Consider the following 19,965-nt stretch of genomic DNA (forward strand, 5'->3'; position numbering starts at 1 on the left):
AGTCCTCCTATAGTTTGGGAAAGCTTGTGGAGCTGGTCCTCCCTGGATAAACCCTAAGAGTTAGGGCAGCAAATCAACATCTGAAAATAAATCTCCCGAGGGGCTGACATCTCAGACTTGTGTTTCCAAATCCCTCCAGCCACTTTCAAAATGTCCCACCCAATGCAATGGATTGAATTCTCAAGCCAGTTGCCTCCAACACAGCTGTCGGCTTCCCAGCATATTCCCCTTCCCGGGAACTCGGCACGCAGCAGTACTTGCTCTGCAGCACACCTAAAAGCATCGGAGTAAATCCCGTTTAAGTCTCCGTTGCTGTTTAGTAGGGCTTCGGTTAAGCCTCGTGTAAAGCTAAGTCTGCGCTGTGTTTTACTGTTCTTAAACCACAACAGAAAGAGAATCTGCTTTTGGTGTTTTCCAGTAACGTATTTGCTGTTGTCAGCACCAGTACTTTTCATATTAAAATGGAGTCAGGGGACTTCCAACTTCTTCTTGCTATGGGTTTTCGGTCACATGCTGTTTGCTTGCCCATGTTTTTTAAAAGCCTAGTGTACCTGAAATGTGTTTATCGTGTTATAAAGCTATGGTGATAGATTTATTTTTCTCTCTTAAGTTATAGCCATTTGTAATTAGCTCCAATGCCATCACTTTCCATTCCAAGCATGAAGTGGAAAGCCTGTCCTTTGAAATGGATTGGTGAAACTGGAGGTTTTCAAGAATTCATATTCTGAACAGCTGTCTTTTTTTTTTTTCTTTTTCTCTTTTTTTTTTTTCCCCTCCTGCAGGCCAGCCATTTTAAGCGCAGACTACAGCCCTCGTATTGCAAGAAGCACAGGTAAGAGATGAAAAATCTCCATTGTGACTCAAAGCTCATTTTTAGAGGTTTTCAGTCTCTGTAAATTCAAAGGATAAAGGCACGGTTTTGCATCATGTAACTAGTAGCTGAGATCGGATCCCATTTTATAGAAAAATAAAAGTCCTAAGTCTGTTGAAAGAGCAATATTAAATAGTGACCCCTTGGATTGTGGCACACATCCCACTTGAATTTTCATATGCATCCCAGAGCAAAACATGTCATTCCAGTGAATGTCTTTCCTGACGACACAGGCTCTGGGACCAAACCTCACCATTTGGAAAACACTCTTCGTGTGTTTTGTCCAACGTTGCTGGAAGTAGGGTAAGGTTTCTGATGTTGCTGCGATCCTCAAGGCATTCGAGTTTTCATCTGCAATTAATTGTCAGTGGAGCTGCCAGTGATTCCCAGTAGTTTGTGATGTATTTGTGAAAGACAGCTGTGAGTTCAGATCTAAGCAGACACTACAGGTTTTCCTTTGGAAAGGCTGTTGACTAGCCCTTGGACGGTGGCTGTTCTTAAAACTAGATTCATCTGTCTGGGCTCTCTCTTCTACTTGTCTTCAGTGACCTAAGTAAAGCTTAAGAGGAGTAGTTCCTCGTGTATATAGTCTTTCCAATTAAGTGCCTGGGGTTACAGTAGAATAAACCAGGGACCGTCTCTGCAGATCCGAGCGTGTCTGGTGTAAACTTCTCATGGCAATGAATCTAATTTTCTAGTTTCAAAGTGGCTTCATTACTTAGGAAATGCACACTATAGAAATGCAGTGCCATCCAAAAGAGATACCTCTGTGTATTGCTTCTTATCCCCTCTCTCTCCAGATATGTACAGCCCACTGAAAATCCATCCCCAGAAGACACAGAAGGATGAAATTTCTCCAACCTGTGGTGCTCTTTTTGAAAAACTACTTTGATAACCCACATCTGATAATTCACCCTCAATATCTATTATAGTGAGGTTTAAAACTCCAAATGTTGGAAATGCTCTTTAACAGATGCTTAGGCTCAGCTCCATCAGCCTCTGAAATTCCTTTGGGGAGGTAGATTGCTGGGTAGAAAGGGTGATGTTTTGTTGTTTGTGGTATGTTAATTTTTTTAATTATCTTTTAGTGTGTTCATTCCAGGGGTCTGGACTTTCAGAAATGCAGTGCCTGCTCAGCCTGGAGAGGGAAGGTTTGCCTGCTGTAGCCTTCACCTGGTTGAACGTGTCAGGGAATAGAAACTGCGGTCTGACCCTCGCGGTAAGTTAAATATATGAAAATGTAATAGAAGAATGCAGCGTAATAACGTGCTTTCCCACCTGACAAGCCTGAGCTTGTGGAGGTGCCGAGTGGCAGCTGCTGCGGTACCAACCCAAACCTTTGGCTTCAGTGAGGCGGATGAGCTAAGCTGGTTTCATGGCAACCTCTGCATTTTACAATAGGAACGAAGTCAGACCCTGAACTGTTGTTTTCTCAAATTCTCTTCTCAGAAATCTGCTCGCTGTTTCAAGCCAGGGCTGTATTCTGGCTCTGGAGCACCCGCGCTGTGATACACGAACTTTCCTACTGATTGCTAAATTTAAGAGCTAAGGGTGATCTGGTTTGTGACTGTTATATATGCTTTTTTTTTTTTTTTTTTTAAATTGCTGCTGTCTCCTCCTGCTATTTTCCCCCAAGACCTGGGAGCTGATGGGCACTGCGGATGACAAAGGCACAAAAATTCCGGCGGTCCCCCCGCAATAGCCACTAGGTGGCAAAACAGACGCTTTGTGCATCGAAGCGACATTGTGGAACCCCCGTTAAAACAACGCGCTCTGCTTTCCCTGCGACTGTTTTAAGCCGCCTCTGTAAATACTATTTTTTAAATAAGCTATTATGGCAAGTTTAGATACTGCGCGTGGAGAATCTTCACTTTAAAAGTCTGTAAATGCTCCCATTCTTAATTGTGTATCGGTCGTTGAAGGTTTAAGCCCGCCCGTTGCATTTCAGCAGCGGAATTTGCCATCGTCTCACAGAGTTTGAAGAGGATAAGGTATTAAACAGTCTGGTGAGACTGTTAATAAAGCTGTGTCAGTCCTGGCTCACCTGTTAATCACAGTACGGGTGTTGTTTCCCATCTTAAATTACAGAAGGCTCAAAGATCAGGGACCTATTCAGGGTAGAGGCTCTGTAAATGCTTTCTTGTACTTGTAAACATGTAAATGAATATTTGAAGATAGTCCCTGCTCCACATATTTTACAGGCACAGGTATGAAGGCTCATTAAAAAACAGAGGGGAGATGTAGACACCCTAGGCGTTTTCTAAAGCCTGGGCGTAGATTACGCTGTTTGTTATCCTGACTCTATGAGATTTTGTCCTCTGTGGAATACGTCCTTGTGCTTTTGCCTACTGGAGATGTCTCAAGTTACAGATTTCCATCATGGTCTGTTTTTTTGTTTTCTCAATAGCTTTCAGGGGCCCTCACAGGGAAGTTTCCAGTTCCCTCTCTATGGTGACAGCAGTGCTTTTGGCTGGCTCCTTTCAGACAGCTTTCACGCATCCAAGCCTGTCCTGCCCTTGTCCTGTTCCCTAACAATACTGCTTGCAGCCGTGTACCTTCCTGATCTGCTGATCGTAGCTTTTTTGGGTAGCGGTACCTCTTCTTCAGAGGTGCTGGGACGCAAAACTCATCCACTGCACACCTAGGTCCTGCGACAGCCTTCAGTGGCATGTTCGCTCCCTCTCCCTTGGCAAAGGTTTCACTTGGAAGAGCAGAGAATTTGTTTTGCCCCAAAACGATGATCTGAAATACCATGTTTTGGAATGTGGTGGGAATCTCCTGTTCTGGAATGATGAGAAACATGGCAGAATTAGGTTTCCTCTGCTTCTCTGTGTCTCTGGCAGACTGGACGTTAAAGCCTATGTGTTAAAATTAGGCACAATAACAATGGCAATAGGTCAGGTCTAAGCAGAAACAGTGGGTGCGAGGCAGATTTTTGACCACTTATTTATTAATGGAGCATTGGTCTTCTGAAAGGAAGGCTATATGTAATGCTATGGAAAATACAGCAAGATACGTGTCACTTAAACGTCCTAATGTTCATGTGGCCACACTGAGGTTTCAGAAAATTTTGGACATTTGGATTTTGGCTAACTTTTGAATACTTGCTTTCAGAATCTTAGTGCTGATATTCTAGTATTTGTGTTCATAATTTCACTTTTAGTTCTCGTGGCTTCAAGGAGTTCTGGCTCTTTTAATCGTGTGATGGGTCTGGTGAAGATGAGTCTCCCATTACTGCTGTCTGGAGGCAGGAGACTTCATTGCAGGTGGAAGGATAGCTGGAGGTCTGAAAAGTTGTGCTGGGCACTACCCTGATTTCTGAACAAAAAGCACAGGGTGCTCAGAGCTCCATTCAGGCTGCCCACCGTGGTCCCTTGGATGCCTACTCAGGTCAGGCCCAGTGCTACCGGGTCCTGTTTCCATGTGCTGTAGCAGAGAGCTGCAGTTGCAATGCCAGGGTCAGGCACTTTCCATAGAAAAACTGACTATGACTCACTGCATGATAAGAAAAAACAAATATCCCCAGGCCTTTCTTGTGACCTGGCTGTTTTCAGCCATAAAAGCTGACTTCAGTTTGCAATAATTTGCTATGAGGCAAAACCAAAAAAAAAAAACTTCCTAATGGAGTAACAAAATATTTTCCAAGAATGTTAAATATATAAAAATAGTGCTGGAATTACAACAGATTGACAACATGTATTTGTCTTTGATAGACACGAGAAGCATGAATAGCCATGTAACATAACCTGGTGGTCTCAATTTACAGCAAGGGTAATGTATTTGTTATTTATAAAGGGTTAATCAATGATTAACAGATGTTACAATTAATGGTTAATTGATTGTTGTAGACTTAGTTCAACCATGGCTTGCAGCTATCTGTAACATTGCATTCCCACTGTAATGTATTTATAGCAGTTATTAATCACGCACTAGTGTTTTTTAAATAGTCTCATTTTATTAGGTGTAACCAAATTTTCAATAGCACATCAGTGAACTGGAGTTCTGCCTTCACATTAGCAAAAGGGAATGTATAAGGAATTGGTTAACTTGGCCTTGCTTTCTTTAATTTGAGGAAACCATCAGCTGCATAAACTGGAGGCACTATCACATTATGAAAGCAATTTTAAGTAAAATGTGCCATTTATGGAAGAAGCACACTTAAAGATTTTTGTAATTACAAATATTTGTACTGTTAAGTGAATTGCATTAAAGTATTTGTTGTTGTTGCTTTATTTCCCTGGAGGACTCTTCTGTAGCAGGAGCTTTGTTATGTTGATAAATGTGCCTGAAAGCTTTATAATGTACTGATGCATTGTAATGATAAATAGATCTGGTTAAGTAGTAAAGATCAAACACACAATTAAACAGACTGTAATATACATCTTGCTGAGCAAGGGAAAACAATAGTGGAATCAGTAAAGATGAATACAAATGGTTTTATTGAACTAAGCAAAAAATATTTTCTTATGCCTACAAAATGAGAAAATCTGGCCTGATACTTGCATGAACAGACTTATAAAGTGCTTAATCAGATATGAAATATCTTTAAGACGTTCAGCATTTATAATCAATGGACAGGGCTTTCTCCGACTGCTCAGAGTAATAGAGATGTGCAACAAGCCAGAGGTTAAGCAAATCAGCACGGCGTGGGCTTGCTGGGAGAGGAGCCTGGGCACAGCAGGCAGGGCTCGCAGGTCTGACGCAGCAGTAAAATTAACAAAAACATGTTGCACTTGACAAAAAGATTAGAACTGAATATTGGCAGCGCCTGCTTCCATTGTTCAAAATGTCCTTTCCTAGAACCTTTCCCAGCAGGGAGGCTGGTTCACACTTGGCGAGGCCACAAAGGTTTCACACTTCTTATTGCCGTTTGCTCTTCCAAATACCAGGAGAAAATGTGATTCAGAAGGGGCGTGCTGGAAGAGGGAAATAACGCTATGCATTACTTGGGAGTCACAAAAATAAACCTTTAACACGAAGGCACTGAGAGGGACTCTCATTCAAAACTCAGAGCAGCACCCGTGCAACCTGCTCGCAGATTATCCTTGTCCATTGCAACTTTGAATTGCTCTGAAGGGTGTTTTAAGTGAATTTCCTTTGCAGAGGTACCCGTAGCCAAGTCAGCGCAATAGGAATTTCGTAGCTCGTTGTACAGATGCTGTGGTGGAATAACTCCTGGAGGAGTTAGAATTAGGCAGGGTATAACAGCCAGAAGAAATACTAATTCTCCTGGATCGACTTTATGTGAGCTCCTACCCTACACAGTGCTTTGCCCACCTGGAATAGCGTAAGCCGTTTAGATTCCTTTGCAGTATCTGGGTATTAGCAAGACTCAGGGGAGAGCCCAAATCCTGCTTCACTGATGCCAACGGCCCGACTCCTAAGCCTTGTGCGCACCGGCCAATTATCATGTGAAATCCCCCCGGTGCTCACCAAGTCCTGTTATACTACCAGGAACCACCTAGTAGACAGAAAGCATCCGCTCGTGACGTGGACTGCTGCAAACGTATTTCCCAAGGACGTACAGCATGATACAGTCCAGCCAGCAAACCCGTTACTTCTAATTTACCGTGTGCTGCTAACTACTAAAAGCTTTGCACGGCCTCCAGGAAGTCAGGCTTATTTAATGAGAAGCAGGGGAGTAGTAAATGCTTCCAACTTCTGGAATTTAAGAGAAAAAGGAGTGGCCAGGGAAGGTGGCGTGCCCCCATACATCTGGCTTCTCACAACCTGAGCTACAGGTGTTGCTCAAACGCAAAGAGCCGCATAGGAGTTCTCGGGAATATACGTGGTAATAGAGCTGGTTTCTTCTGTGTAAGAAAACTTCTTTGTGCCCCAAGAACGGCGTGTCTCTCCGCAAAGATATTTAGATGTCTAACTGCCACTTAAGCATCTAAATACCTTTATAGGTTTGGGCTTTGGTCCTAATTGTGTTGCTGCGGTCCATAATGTCACCGGTTTTGCACGGCAGGCACCAGATCAGAATTGACTGCGGAGAGAAGCACAGCCCGGCAGCCGCTGGGTTTGATTTAATTGGGTTGAGCTGGTTTATGGTCCCTCGATATGCGTATTTTTTTCCTTGTTGAAAAACAGCGTGTCTGCCAAGGCCGGAACGAAAGCGGGAGCTGTCTGGAGGTGAAATTGCAGACTGACGGGGACAACCCTGCTCGATGGGAAGTAGACTCCGAAGGGTTTTGCGATGTCTGTCGGTTTATGCCATCTCTTTGTCACAGAGTTTGCAGGCCAAAGATTATTTTGGATGCTTGCCTATTCCCAGAAGCTCCACGTGCTCGGAACAATTTCAGCTCTGCGTTAAGACAATAATTATAATCAAATCTCATGCTCCGCTGCCTCGGCCAGTCACCTCCATGGAGCAGATGGGAAGGGGGCTCGAATCAGCAAGGGTTTTCCCTCCCAGTGTACAACGGGCCTGATGTCTTCAGAAAGGGCTTTTTTGTTTTTCCCTTTGGCTCCCCTCTGCTTCTCTCATGGCGTCAGGGACAGGCTGCAGCTGGAAAATCGTGGACAGGGTTTGAAGTGCGGGGAAAGGAGAAAGTTATTTTGTCTGCTGCCTGTCTGCCACTTCTTGTTCACACATGCCAGCTGCAGAGAAAAGCCAGGCTGGGAGCAGGCAGGTGAAGGAAACTGGTTTTTTGGTAGTCCCTCCTGCATCTGCTGACCCTCAGCGTCAGGTCTGAGACCTGCCTCTGAGCTCAGCCTGGTTGGTTAGTCCAAGTCCTACATTCCCAGAAAGCTTAGCTCAGTTGTTAGAAGAATAGCCATTTTCCTGCAAATAGGTGTTGTGCTCTCCACCGTGGCAGACATGGCCAGGAGCACACGTGGAAGTTGCTGCTGGTGTTGAAAGAGCCGTGCTGAACCGATTATACTGGTACAGCATAAACGCAGGGGCAGATACAGGTTGTGAGTCCACCGCTTTGGAAGGGTGTCCCTCAAAGCATCTGTCCCTCCGGCTTTCTCTGCAAGTCGGGATTAAGCCAAGACGTGATTAAGCATCTTTTGTTAGATGGTCCCTCTGTGCTTTGTCACCTCAATCGAAAAACCGTGAGGGTGCCTGCTCAGCTCTGGTGCCATTTTGACCCCCAAATGATGTGTCAGGTCTTCAGAAAATTACAAATTGAGGAAAGAGGAGTCTTTGGGAAAATTTTCCTAGAATGGGGACATAGCTGCTGAACTGACTGAGTGCCTGTTTTAAAACACACACCTTCACTGCATGTTGGGTGGCTTTCATTAACAGCCCAGCCTGTGCTGTGTCACTGGTTTGTACTGGTCGCTGAAACGCTTGAGATGGAAGAGCACCTCGCAATCCCCCTGTGCATTTCGTTTCCACGCAGAGCTCCTAAAACAGGCTGGGAGCAAGGAGCCACTGGTTACCAGTGCTGGTCAGACCCAGATAGGAAAATTCAACTCATTCACCTGGAGCTGGGGTGTGGGATTGCCAGGTGCTCGCAGGGAAGTCGAGACACACCCTTAGGACTTGCGTGTTCCCTTCACTCACCCCCTCGATGAAAAGAACCAAGAATTTGATATTTTATTTTATTTTTGGCAGTGGCTGGTGATAGCTCCTTGGTACCGTAGCTCTTCTAGATTGGGGTGGTTTTTTTTCCATTTTGGCTTATTAGAACAGGAAATTACATGTAAATGTGATGTGGAATAGCTGCTGAACGTTTGAATTTTTACTGCGCTCTCATGCTGTATCTTTAGCTGCCACCGATTTCCCCCCCACCCCCTTTTTTTCTTAAAGGCCAATGAGGCTGATTGTGGGTTTCTGCATTACAGTAGTTACAGAGGTTGTTGCTGCATCCTGTTGTACCCCGCGACTGCTATTAGTGAGGTGTTTGTTCTCTTGAAGGTGATTGCAATGATTGTTGTTAGAGTAAAAAAACAAGCTCTGTGCAGGCTCTTTTCCCAGTTTTGGGATCTTCACCAAATTTATGATGGTATTTTAGATCTGGATCCTTGCCTTATTCACATGGCTGTCTGATTCACAAAAGCGTCTCTGGGGAGTATTTAAGAAATGCTCTGTGTTTACAGGAAAGGGACAGGCAGCACCCACACGACTGCACAGGACCATGTTTATCCAGTGACTCAAAAGCCCTGACTTGGCTGTCTTTGCAGACTTTGCAAGACCTTCAGTGGTGAGCTTCCCTTTTACAAACCCAGAGAAATCTCCTGCCCACCACGGTGCCCAGCCACCAAGGTGATCTCCTCGCTCCCAGCTGGTTTTCCCATCACCCAGTTTGCACCCTGCACCGGTCCCAACGAGGCGACCAGCGAGCCGTGCCTCGGGGATGGACCTGGCGGAAACACCTCCAGGAGCTGTTTACGTAGAGGTCTGGAAAACTGCAGCATTGTTAGCTCTCTTGGCTTCATCGGCCGGGAAAAGCTTGTGGGATCTCGTGGTTATTCCGGCGAGGAGGAGAAAATGATGACACCGAGGAGGAATGCGGCTCTCGGCCAAGGCAGCGCGCACGCTCCCTCGCTGCTCTTCTCCGGCACGTGCTCCCCACACGCGTTCACGCCAGGCTACCGGCCTCCTTCTCCTCTCCCGAATTCTCCCATCGTTTCTGTCCTCACCCTTTTTCGCAGGCCCCCAGGCTCCCCCACACGTGTGCTCCCCGTGTGTTCCCGGGGGGATGCGGGGAGAGGGCTGCGGCTGGTTTAGCTGTTGCCTTCACGGAGATCAGCTATTTCTCGCTCTTTTCTTAAATGGCGTGCAGCAGGCTCACATCAGCGCTTGCAGAAGCAGCTGTCTTGATGAATATTTGCCCAAATCATTACGCTATCTAGCAGTTAGCCTGCAAAAAGGCCCAGCGCCATTTGTATGGTAATGGAAGGCTTTCTCAGAAATGTTTTGGAAGCAATCAGCTAAACTAATAGGATTTTATGTAAACCAATCTCTTTCTTTAGATCAGGGTGGTTGTTTTTTTTTTTCTGGAGAGGAGGGTAAGGGCTTTTTAATAAATGCAAATTGATATTTCAATGAAAATGGAAATGAGAGAAAAAGTTCATCGCGGGGGTAAAATGCTGCGACTTTGCTCTAGCAGCAGCTTTGCGTGTGATTCTCTGCACATCCCCCAGCAGCCACACCGAATTTCTGAGGTGCTGAGGCATGGCGCAATGGGGAGAAAAGCTTTCTTCCACCTTCTCGCTATGGTGAGACATCAGCTGGGTTAGGCTTTTCATCACCCCATCAAAGCTGTGGTTTCTCCAGCCCTGGACCTCCGCAGAGGGTCATGGCGAGCGGGCTCAGGCTGTTGTTATTGCTATTTCTGCTGTGAATCAGCAGCACTGGTACTCCACAGCTTGAGCTTTTTGTACTTCTCCAGCAGGATTTGAGAAAAGTAAAGGATGAGAAGCACTCAGAAATCTGATTTATGTCATGTGCTCAGAGTTCTGCTTTTAAGAGAAGTGCTTTGCACTGGGAAATTGCTCACTGCATTCACCTGCTACCAAGGGCTTTTGCTGCAAAACCCCAATTGCTTTCTCACTTGGGACACAGCCGAGGTAACTTTCTTGGCCCTGGTCCCGCTTGCCTCGCTGTAAAAGGGCCTGATACTTGACAGCAGATCGGCTGCGTGGAGCGTGGGCTGGCTGAGATTGCTGCAGTCAATCATTTAGCTGTTTTCTTGTTTATATGGAAAAAAAAAAAAAAATTAAATTAAACTCTGACCAGTCTGTAGACATGGTGGTACTGCTGGAAGGGCTGTTTGAGGAGACTCAGGCCAGCGAGGGTCAGGTATCCAGGAGGGTTTCAGGTGAGAAACTCTCACCCTGTGAGGCCGAACCCGAATTTGGAGCAGCAGGGTTTCGGGCTTGTCCATCCTGTGTAGCAAAGGACAGCAAATGTAGATGGCAGAGAGGTGTGTGATGAGTCCCTAAGGCCTTGGAGAGCACCCTCCAGCAGCACACGGGCAGCATGGACATGCCGAGCATCAGCCTGGTGGGATCATACGCTCACCAGCCCTGTCGCAGGATGCCGTTGGAACTTGTCAACAGTGTAAAAGTGTCAAACAAAAAAAAGCATGCAGGGAGTGGTGTAGCGAATACCTGTTTTCCTCGTTTACTGCTAGGTGATACCAGCAAGGTATGCCAACCACAGTGGGGAAAATTAAATGCGCCGAGGTGGCGTGCGGTCCCTTGGAAAGTCCCAAACGTCTTGGATGGGTGGTGGAGAAAACAAGTGATTTTCTACCGTGCTGGGCTTGATATTGTGGTGTGCTGGGACTCTGGGTGCAGCAGCAGCCACAGAAATGGAAGGCAGTCTGGCGTCAGGAGGGACGTGTTTTGGTGAGGCAGTGGTGGTTGAGGAAAGCAAGTAGCGGTCAGCGCCTTATCACGCTAACGCTGATCCAAATCTACCTGGCCTGCCAGCGTCTTTAACCAAGTTCACGTCCTGCTGTGCTACCTGTCGGCTGCGCTGTGGGTCGCTAATGAATTGCTTCTGCAGTCGTGTCTGGAAGCCGGTACGTGAGGTCGGCTCGAGGTGTGCTCATAAACCTCCTGGGGAGTAAAGATGGGTGTTTGTCCACAGTGCGCTGGCTTTGATGGGAAAGTTGGTTTAAGAAATACCTTCCTCCCTCCAGCCACTTTTTCCCGACCCTTCCTTCGTGCCAAGACAGCTGTTGGCGGTGCTATCCTGTAACCGGATCACTGCAAGGACCGGGGGTAAAAATTCTTTAAATAATTTTTGGGGTTTATTTTTAGCATGTATCACTTCGGTGTCAAAGGCTGGTACAGAATTCCTCCACAGTAATTCCTCCTTTGAGATGGATTCACTCAGGGACCTCAGCGTGACAGAAAGACCTTGCTCAACTTTTGGTCCTGTGCAACAAGGCAAGGTCTAATCAGTGTCACACGATGTGAGAACAAAGATCTGACCTACAAATACGCCTGGTGAGTTACCATTAGGCTTGCCCGAAAATACTCAAGTCTTAATCCAACAATAGAATCCAACTTTACAACTAGAAGAGTCAAATCTAAAATATTAAACACACGTGTGGTCTTTTTCAAACCTCCCTAACTGAAGACCATCCCAAAAGAGCAGAAGAAGAGCATGGTGCTTTGGTGTTCCACATTCCTGGTTAGATCCTTTCCAGATATAATACTGCATTTCCAGACATTGCAAATAATACCAACTAGATTATTAAACTAATATTTAAACTGTTACATGGTTTAAAGGCTTTGTGAGTTTGTCTGGGCTACATTAAGTTTATATGAGTAAAAAGTCATTCTGAATTACAAAATCAAGTAGCTTTTGCTCGCCTGACATCTCAATCCATTCCTGGAGATACATTCACTGGGGCCTTGGAAAGTTTGTTTAAACAATTCAGTCTCTGGCAGCTATAATTTTTTTATTTTTGATTTATAGCATTTATTGAATGCTATAATCTCAGCATTCAATAAAAATACTACTGAAGCTTCAAGCTGCATCAGGTTTTATATCTTCTAAGAGAGAAAGTAAAATAAACAGAGTATATCCAGAAACCAATCCTGATACTGACAGGGGACGTTAAAAACCATTTTAAAACCAATCAGAAATGTTCAATTGAAAATTTCTTTGATGGAAAAAGCAGTTTCTGCAAAAAATAGTATTCCAGCTTTGATTGGTAAAATTGAAACAAAATCTTTCACTGTGGTTTGGATCTACCAGCGTAAAAAAAATAAATCTCTTTTTAAAAATGAATCCAAATGCTTTCAGGGGTGGCTGCTTCCAGGTTAAGCTTTTGTGCTTCAGTTGGCTCCTGTTAGCTGTGGATTAATGCCACTTATAAATGGGGTATGCCAACAACGCATGGACAGTCCTGGAAACTCTTCTTCCCACTGCTTTTTCCTTACATCTCTAATTTACTGCTCTCAGGAGCTCTCTGCTAGCTGTGTGAATGACAGACGTGAGGAAGGAATTTTCTGTTAATCAACCAATTGCTGATAGAAACACCTGAGCGGTTAGTGTTTGTGCTTTTCATCATGGCAGGAATTTTGGAGGAAAAAAGGCAATCCTAAGTCATCCCATCGGAAGGGAGAAGCAAGGAAGGGGTGATGTTCTCCAAGTACAACAAGCTGCTTACCCACCAGTGAGGTTTTGTATTTCATAGCAAGTTTTCAAACCTGAACCCAGGTGTGGTTGTGCTGAAGACCCTCAATAACAGGAATGTGTGCACCTCTGTGTTGCTCAGAACACCTGCCTTTGAAATTTTGAGATCTTCTCCCTACTTGACTCAACATTCATTTGCGTCCCTTTGAATTGTCAGGGTGTGGAATTGTCCGTGTCTAGTTTGACCACCTCCCTGGATGAGAGATGTCTCTCCTGGTGTGGGATGATCGTAGGACTCCCAGAATATCCTGGAGTTATTCCTCCAGCTGGGAGGAATCTGTCAATGCTGCATAGTCCACACAAAGAACCTGGCCAGCAGACACAACTGGAGTTGTGAAGCACCCCTTCCATGCTTCTCCGTTCCAATGGGAAGACTTCTGTCACAGTTTAGATGAAAAAGATACAAGATAATCCTACAGGATGGAGAGGCCACTTTTTGATGAAGGAAATGGCTCAAATCAGCAAATCTTGCTGATCATGATACAAGCTTCTTTTCCTTTCTTTCGTCATGTAATGCTGAAGCAATTTAATACATGAAAACAATATTCCAAAGGTTGCAACTGTAATATCTTTGAATCCCATTACCTCCTACCTAACTTCCTTCTGCCATAGTCTAAAGTTGCTCACACTTGTGATAGTTCTGGCTCCTAGCCATGTAAACTCCCTTTATGATCAACGGAGATGAAAGCATGTCAGGTCAGAGCACTTCATCCCATTCGTAAGGGGTACCTGAGAGTGTCCTGTTTGGCCAGACACCTACACTGCAGATGTTGACGACTGGTGAGATGAAGACACTCTGTTCCATGGCTGTCTTTTTACCCCACCTATAGCTAATTACAAGAGGATGGAACGGGTCTTTTAAATTATCTACCCAAAAATTATTCAGTAAAGTTACAAATTTCATAACACTTTCTCGCCTTTTTTTCTTATAAAGCAATTATTATCCTCTCTTAATTAAGTTGTCACAGACTCCAAGGTGTGTTGATAACAGTTTTTCAGGTTGTCATTCATGCTCTAATCATGTATCAAGGACTTTCTCAGCTGTCTGGACTGAAGAGTTTGCCTGTTTAAAATATTTTGGAATCCATCCACTTTGGCTTTTCTCTAGATTTTTCATGGCATTGAAAAGCACAGTTGGACACTTATCCTGCTCAGTGGAGTCCTCAATTTTGTCTCCATCTGGAATCCTACACCAGTACTTGTGGGGCAGTTAACTTGGCTTAAGAAAGTATTACGGAATTGATCCTCTGAATTTGGTGAAAATCTACTTAAGAGGTAATTCCAGTTGATCACAGTTTCAATCTCTCTTTCTTTTGGGTTGCTTTTTTTGCAGGAACACCAAGTTTTATTTGAACAGTTTCCGCTTAAGTTGTGCATATTTATTATGCATAAAGGACTTACTTATTCTACCGGTCTCCAAGTGCATCTCAAAAGCAGGTAAATGTGATTAATTCAATATAACAGTAGACACTAACTTGACACTGATGCTGGAAGCCAAACAGTGACTACATCAGTGTTCTGCTGTATGGATCGTTGTGATTACTAGTGTTATAACAAGTTGCAGCAAACCCAATCTGCAAGGATCTCCACAAATGTCTTGCAGAGTTTTGCTTTGTTTGCAGGATTGACCAACTAGCTGGGAAGAGCGGATGTGTTAAGAGTGAATCTAGGCTGGCTGGGAAGATTTGGGCTAAATAACGACTTTTTTCCATCGTGTCTCCCACCAGGCTGGATCTGCTCAGAGTTTTGTTGGCTGCCCTGGAGATGAGAGGCACGGCCTGGAGCAGGGTCCTGCTGGCGGTTCACTGAGCAGAACCAGCAAGAAGGACCCATTCTTGGCCCCTCTGATGGGACAGAAAGACCAGCAGGATAGGAGACAACTCTTCCACTTTCTCTTCTCCAAGCCACCGCATCAGGAATATTAATGAAGGTGGTGGAGCCTTGGCAGCCTCTCCTTGGGACTGGCTCATATACTTATCATCTAAGGCCAGCCTTGACCGATCAATTTAGTTTGTACAGGGTTGTATAAAGCCATGTTTCACATTAGGTAAGTATTAAGTGCTGATACATGTGTGGCGTTCCCACTAGTGCCTTATTCTTAACCTATATTTTAAATGTCTTTTATTTTACTGGTCTTAGTATTGGTGTTTCCAGATGTTGGGATCTGGGTTTTTTTAGTGCCTCAAATAGAAGTAAGTCTAGTATGCAGATTGCTGATAAAATAAGCTGCCTTTAAATGGAAAAAAATGTGATGTCTGCCTAATCTCAAGTGCTTTTATGACCACTAACACCAGAGTCCTATCTCATTGCTATTTTAAGTACAGGTCAGAACTGGCACGCAGGAGCTGTAGACAGCAGGAACAGAAACTTGGGTCCAGACTGTCTCTTTGTGTTGCCCAAGTGTGCTCCTACTTATGAGATAAGTCAGGAGCAAGGGCCTGACTTAAGTTGGCTGCTGTCTATCCCGTGGTATTGTGTCAACAAAAAAGCCTTGGCTCCTTCCTGAAGGCTTTGACACAGTGAGCAGAGGAGATGTGGGATTTCTCTGCAACGGAGGCACAAGTGTCCGAGGGCTACTGGTGGTACAGGGACACAGAGTACGCTGTGCTTCACGTAGCCTGTTTGTGGTCTTAGATGCAGCTACACTGTAGAAGTGGAGCTGAGGTGGCTGGACCAGACAATAACTCCTCATCCTACAGCACCTTTGTGAGTCAGGGAATTGCTGCTCCCTGAATGAGTATAAATGACTTTCTGCAGGGTCAGCTAGAGATGTGAATTCTGTTTCCTGAAGTCATCACTATCAGCAGAACCCCAAGAGCGTTTGACCTCATTCAATGCACATGACACTTCTGGCCATGATCTATATTAGGACCCAAGAGATGGTGTAAGAGTGTTATATTGGCAGGTGCATTGCCACAATCTATTAGGTCTAGGTTGTATTTGCAGGGCTTTACAGAAGATGTGTCTGCTGTGATTTTTTTGGCCTTTATTGCATTCACCCACCCCATCTGTTATTTTTCTGAAGAAGAAACTTGCATGAATCATCTGATGACCATTTTAGAAAGATTCAGCTGTGGGGCTGATATTCAAGTTTGCGGAGCAGGGCCGGCACTGCAGGGATATATAATTTCAGAGTGGTGTCAGTATTTCATACAGCTGCAGCCCTCTCTGCTGACTGGGATTTATAGGAGTAATGAAATGCTCTAGCATTTCCATGGACTTCCAGTCTGAATCGGAAATGCTAAACGGTAAAATCTGCCCTTTGTGCTGTCGACATCTACAGCGCAAGTTCCCATCCAACTAAACTCCAAGCCTAAATTTCAGAGCGGCTAGTTAAACGAAACGGGCATCGAGGAGCTGAGTAGATGGGGAACGGGGAGTAGAAGTTGTCTGGGGTTTTGTAAATTGTCCGCAGTGGTCCCTCGTGCATGGGATGGCCCCTTCTGCGCTGCGGAGCTCTGCTGTGTCCAGCCAGAGCAGCTCCAGCTGGGTAGCAGGTGTGCAGCAGCAGTGACCTGGTTTGGGAGCGACCTCCGCTAACCTCCCCAGCATGCCAAGATAAAGATTGGCTATATGCTCCAACGCACTCTTTCGTGCCGAAAGGTCATTTTCCAAGTGGTCTTGGAGAGAAGCTGCGCTCCTGGGGAAAAAAACATCTTAAGATATCCTGGGAAAAGAGAAAACCACTGCTCAAACACTTTTCTGCATGGATACATAATGTAAAGCAAAGGTGTTTAAACATCAGGGGTAGTTCAGTTCTGCTTGATTCCTAGCTGTGTCATTAAAAAGCATTTGGATGCAAAGGGAGGATAATGAAGCACGTACCTGAAAGTCCTGGTACTGCTGAATAAACCAAGAGACAAGATGTCCTGTCCCCCCGCAGCCCTGCTTGAAGTAACGTTGTAGGGTTTCAGGGCACTGAGGTGCAAGTCCTGAGAGGCTGTTGAAAAGTCCTGGCTGCTGTGGTAGAAGTGGGAAGGTGAGTCTGCACACCCCACGGTGACGGATTGTTGCTCCATTTTTGGAAAAGTTTTGGCTCTTCAGAGCCCTTTTCAAGCTGAAGAGCATTGAGACTTAGACTCCTAAAACCCTGATACAGAAAGATTCTTGCTATCTTTTTCCTATTTAATCATCCCACTTTGATTGTCATGAATATTGGTGAAAGTTGAATGCCTTACCAGAAGTTAACTGCCTGAATACCCTGCAGATTGAGATCCAAGCCATAACTGAAAAGGAAAAGTGTTTCTACCTGACTTACATGCCTTTGGAAGTGTTAGCTATCACCTGAGCAATAGAATGTCATATAGGCACTTGAAAATTGCACTTGGGAAAGGACCTCTTACTGTATTAGTCCCAGTTTCTGCATAGCGGGGAGAGACACCAGGTGATATCTAATTGCAGCTAGAAATAAAAGCCACATGATTACAAAGGCAGCTAAACACTCTTTTCCGTTCATTCTTTGGAAGCGGGACTATCTTTTCAGTGCTGCCATTCATTCTCGCTTATCACATTTCCATCAATAAACCTTGCAGTCAAGTCCTTATCTGCAGTTTATAAAGCACTGTTCTCTGCCTCACCTTTCCTGCGTGAGAAATCTGCAAGCGTGAGCGCACCAAAGCAGTCCGAAAAGAATTTATAGGCTTCCTGCGTATTCATGTGGTTACTTACACCACCTTAAACAATTTTTTTATTATCCTGTCTGTGCTTTTTGTGCTTGCGGAGCTGGGGCTGTGTACACACAGCATTTGCCGTGCTCGTGTCAGCCCTTGGCGGAGAGCTTGCTGAAGTCCCCGTGGGAACATCAGCAGTGCCTGCCCCAGCTCCAGGGGTACAGGGACCTGAAGCTGTGGCTGAGCTGCTGGCATCGGTGCGTACATGCTTCTTGCCCACCCAATCTGGTGGAAAATGGCTCTGACAACTCATTTCTCACGCGGTCATTTTTATTTAGCAGTCCCAGTCATCCTGAAAGAGATGCCTACAAGCCTCTGGAGTCGCAGAAATCTCCCCCCTTCCTCCCTCTGCCACAGCGGAGGGAGGATTTGTGTCTGGTGGGAAATAGGAGGGGGCAGCTGTGGTGCCTGCTGTGCTTCGGTGACCTCTTTTCTGCTGGACTTGCAGTGCCAGAGGGGAGCTGGGGCTCTGCTGCAGGGTAGTGGAGGACATGCTCGGCCAACAGATCGGCCAGCGGGCTTGTTGCATAAAAAAAGGGAGACTTTGGCAAAAGATGTTTCTGAGACGTGTGTTTCTCTGTTGGTGGAACAACTGAGCATGTTATTGTAGTGGTATAAATTAAAGCTGCGCGTTGTGGCTTTAGCTTGTACCAAAGCCAGGCAGAGCGCAGGGAGGGAGCTTTGAGTTAAGCACTTGATCAGTCATATTGTAAAACCTCAAAACTAAGCCAGAAGACGACCTCGGTTCAAGCTCCAGAAGGGAAGCAGGAGCACACATCATCTGTTGGCCCGTCTTTGCTGGACCCGAGGTTTCATTCATGTGCTCTGGACACATCAGTGCATGACAGCCCCTCCACCAACAGATAATTTAAGCTTGTTTTCCCCGAAGTGCAGTGCTGGATGTGTTGAACTGAGATAACAGCCAGCAGTGGGAAGCACATGGGCCCTGACATGCTGAGTGTGCTTTTTAAATTTTAGGATTGTGTCCCTCTTGGCCCCTGGCACTATACTTCGAGGTGCAATGAAGACCTGGCGCCATAATTTCTGAAAGCCCATGCAAATCTGTAGTTTTCCCATCTGCAGACTCATCTGTGGCCTCAAGTACTTGACATGAAGGTGTCTGAAGGCAAAAGTATCTGAACACCTCCAGGCGAGGTAAAATGACCCTCATTTCACTATTGTATAAAGCCATATTATGCTCTCGGCTTAAATGCTTCCTGCAGATCTGGCCACACTCTCTCAAGAGCACCAAGTAGAACTGGAGAAGGTCCAAGGACTGGTAATGGCTATGGAAGAACCAGGGCCTTTGGAGAAGGTCCTCTCCGGGGTTAGGGTTTGCTCAGCCGAGTGTGCTGATCTTGACTCATTGCTATTTTGCACAAAGCAAGAACTAGTAGCAAGGAAACAATCTGACTGAGGGAGTTTTCGCCCAGAATATAACTGAGGTCACTGACCTTCTTGGCACAGGCTGTTGCAAAAGCAAAAGTGGATTCAGAAAGGGCTTTGAGAAATTGTGAGGAGGGCAGTACATGGTGGCAACCAAAACCAGCAGGGGTCCGGATGCAACCTCCTGCTCAAGCTGTTGCTAAACTCCTGGTTTGCCAGAAGCTTGGGGGTTTGGCCAAGAGTTATGTCCTCTCTTTCCCCATGCAAGTCACAAGACACTGGGCTCTGGATGGACCTTTGCTCTGACTAATGTTCAGGCTGTAACACTTGGAGTTTACCTGGCAGCAAGTCCCAATGACATAAGTTAAAATTCAAGTGCCAGCACTTGTCAGGGATGTGACATTTGTTTGGATTGTCTTGGTTAGTGAAATTTTTCTTCTATATATTGAGTTATACACCCTACTATTGTTCCTGCAGTAAAACAGTCACACCCTGCTAGCATTTTTGTGGCCTACAGATCTTCTGTTTCCTTGAGTCTTGCTCATATATGGTCATGAGACTGAGCAGCGGCAGCTGGGGTTTGAAAAAGCAAGTAGTGATTTTCTGTATGAGCAGGAGGATAACTTCAGGGAAGTTTCAATTTCAGAAAGTGCTGACCTTCAAAGCCTTTTTAAGATTAGGTCAGGCTGGACAGCTCAGAACAGAAGGGTCCAAAATCACCAATCACTTGAAAAGCTGGCGCCAAAGCCACCAGAAATAAGTCAACCCTCGCATAAATAATTATTACCTGTGTAATAATGTGATTCGCAACTTTGCTTTACTCATTATGCAAATGAAAGTTAAGCCCTCACTTATGGTGTGATAGATTTGAAGTCATTTATCCTGTATAGCAAAACCAATTCATTAAAGTTTCCCGGCATTTAGCA

The sequence above is a fragment of the Haliaeetus leucocephalus genome, unplaced genomic scaffold, assembly GCF_000737465.1.
Source record: "Haliaeetus leucocephalus isolate CR32 unplaced genomic scaffold, Haliaeetus_leucocephalus-4.0 Scaffold51, whole genome shotgun sequence".
NCBI classification, from domain to species: Eukaryota; Metazoa; Chordata; class Aves; order Accipitriformes; family Accipitridae; genus Haliaeetus; species Haliaeetus leucocephalus.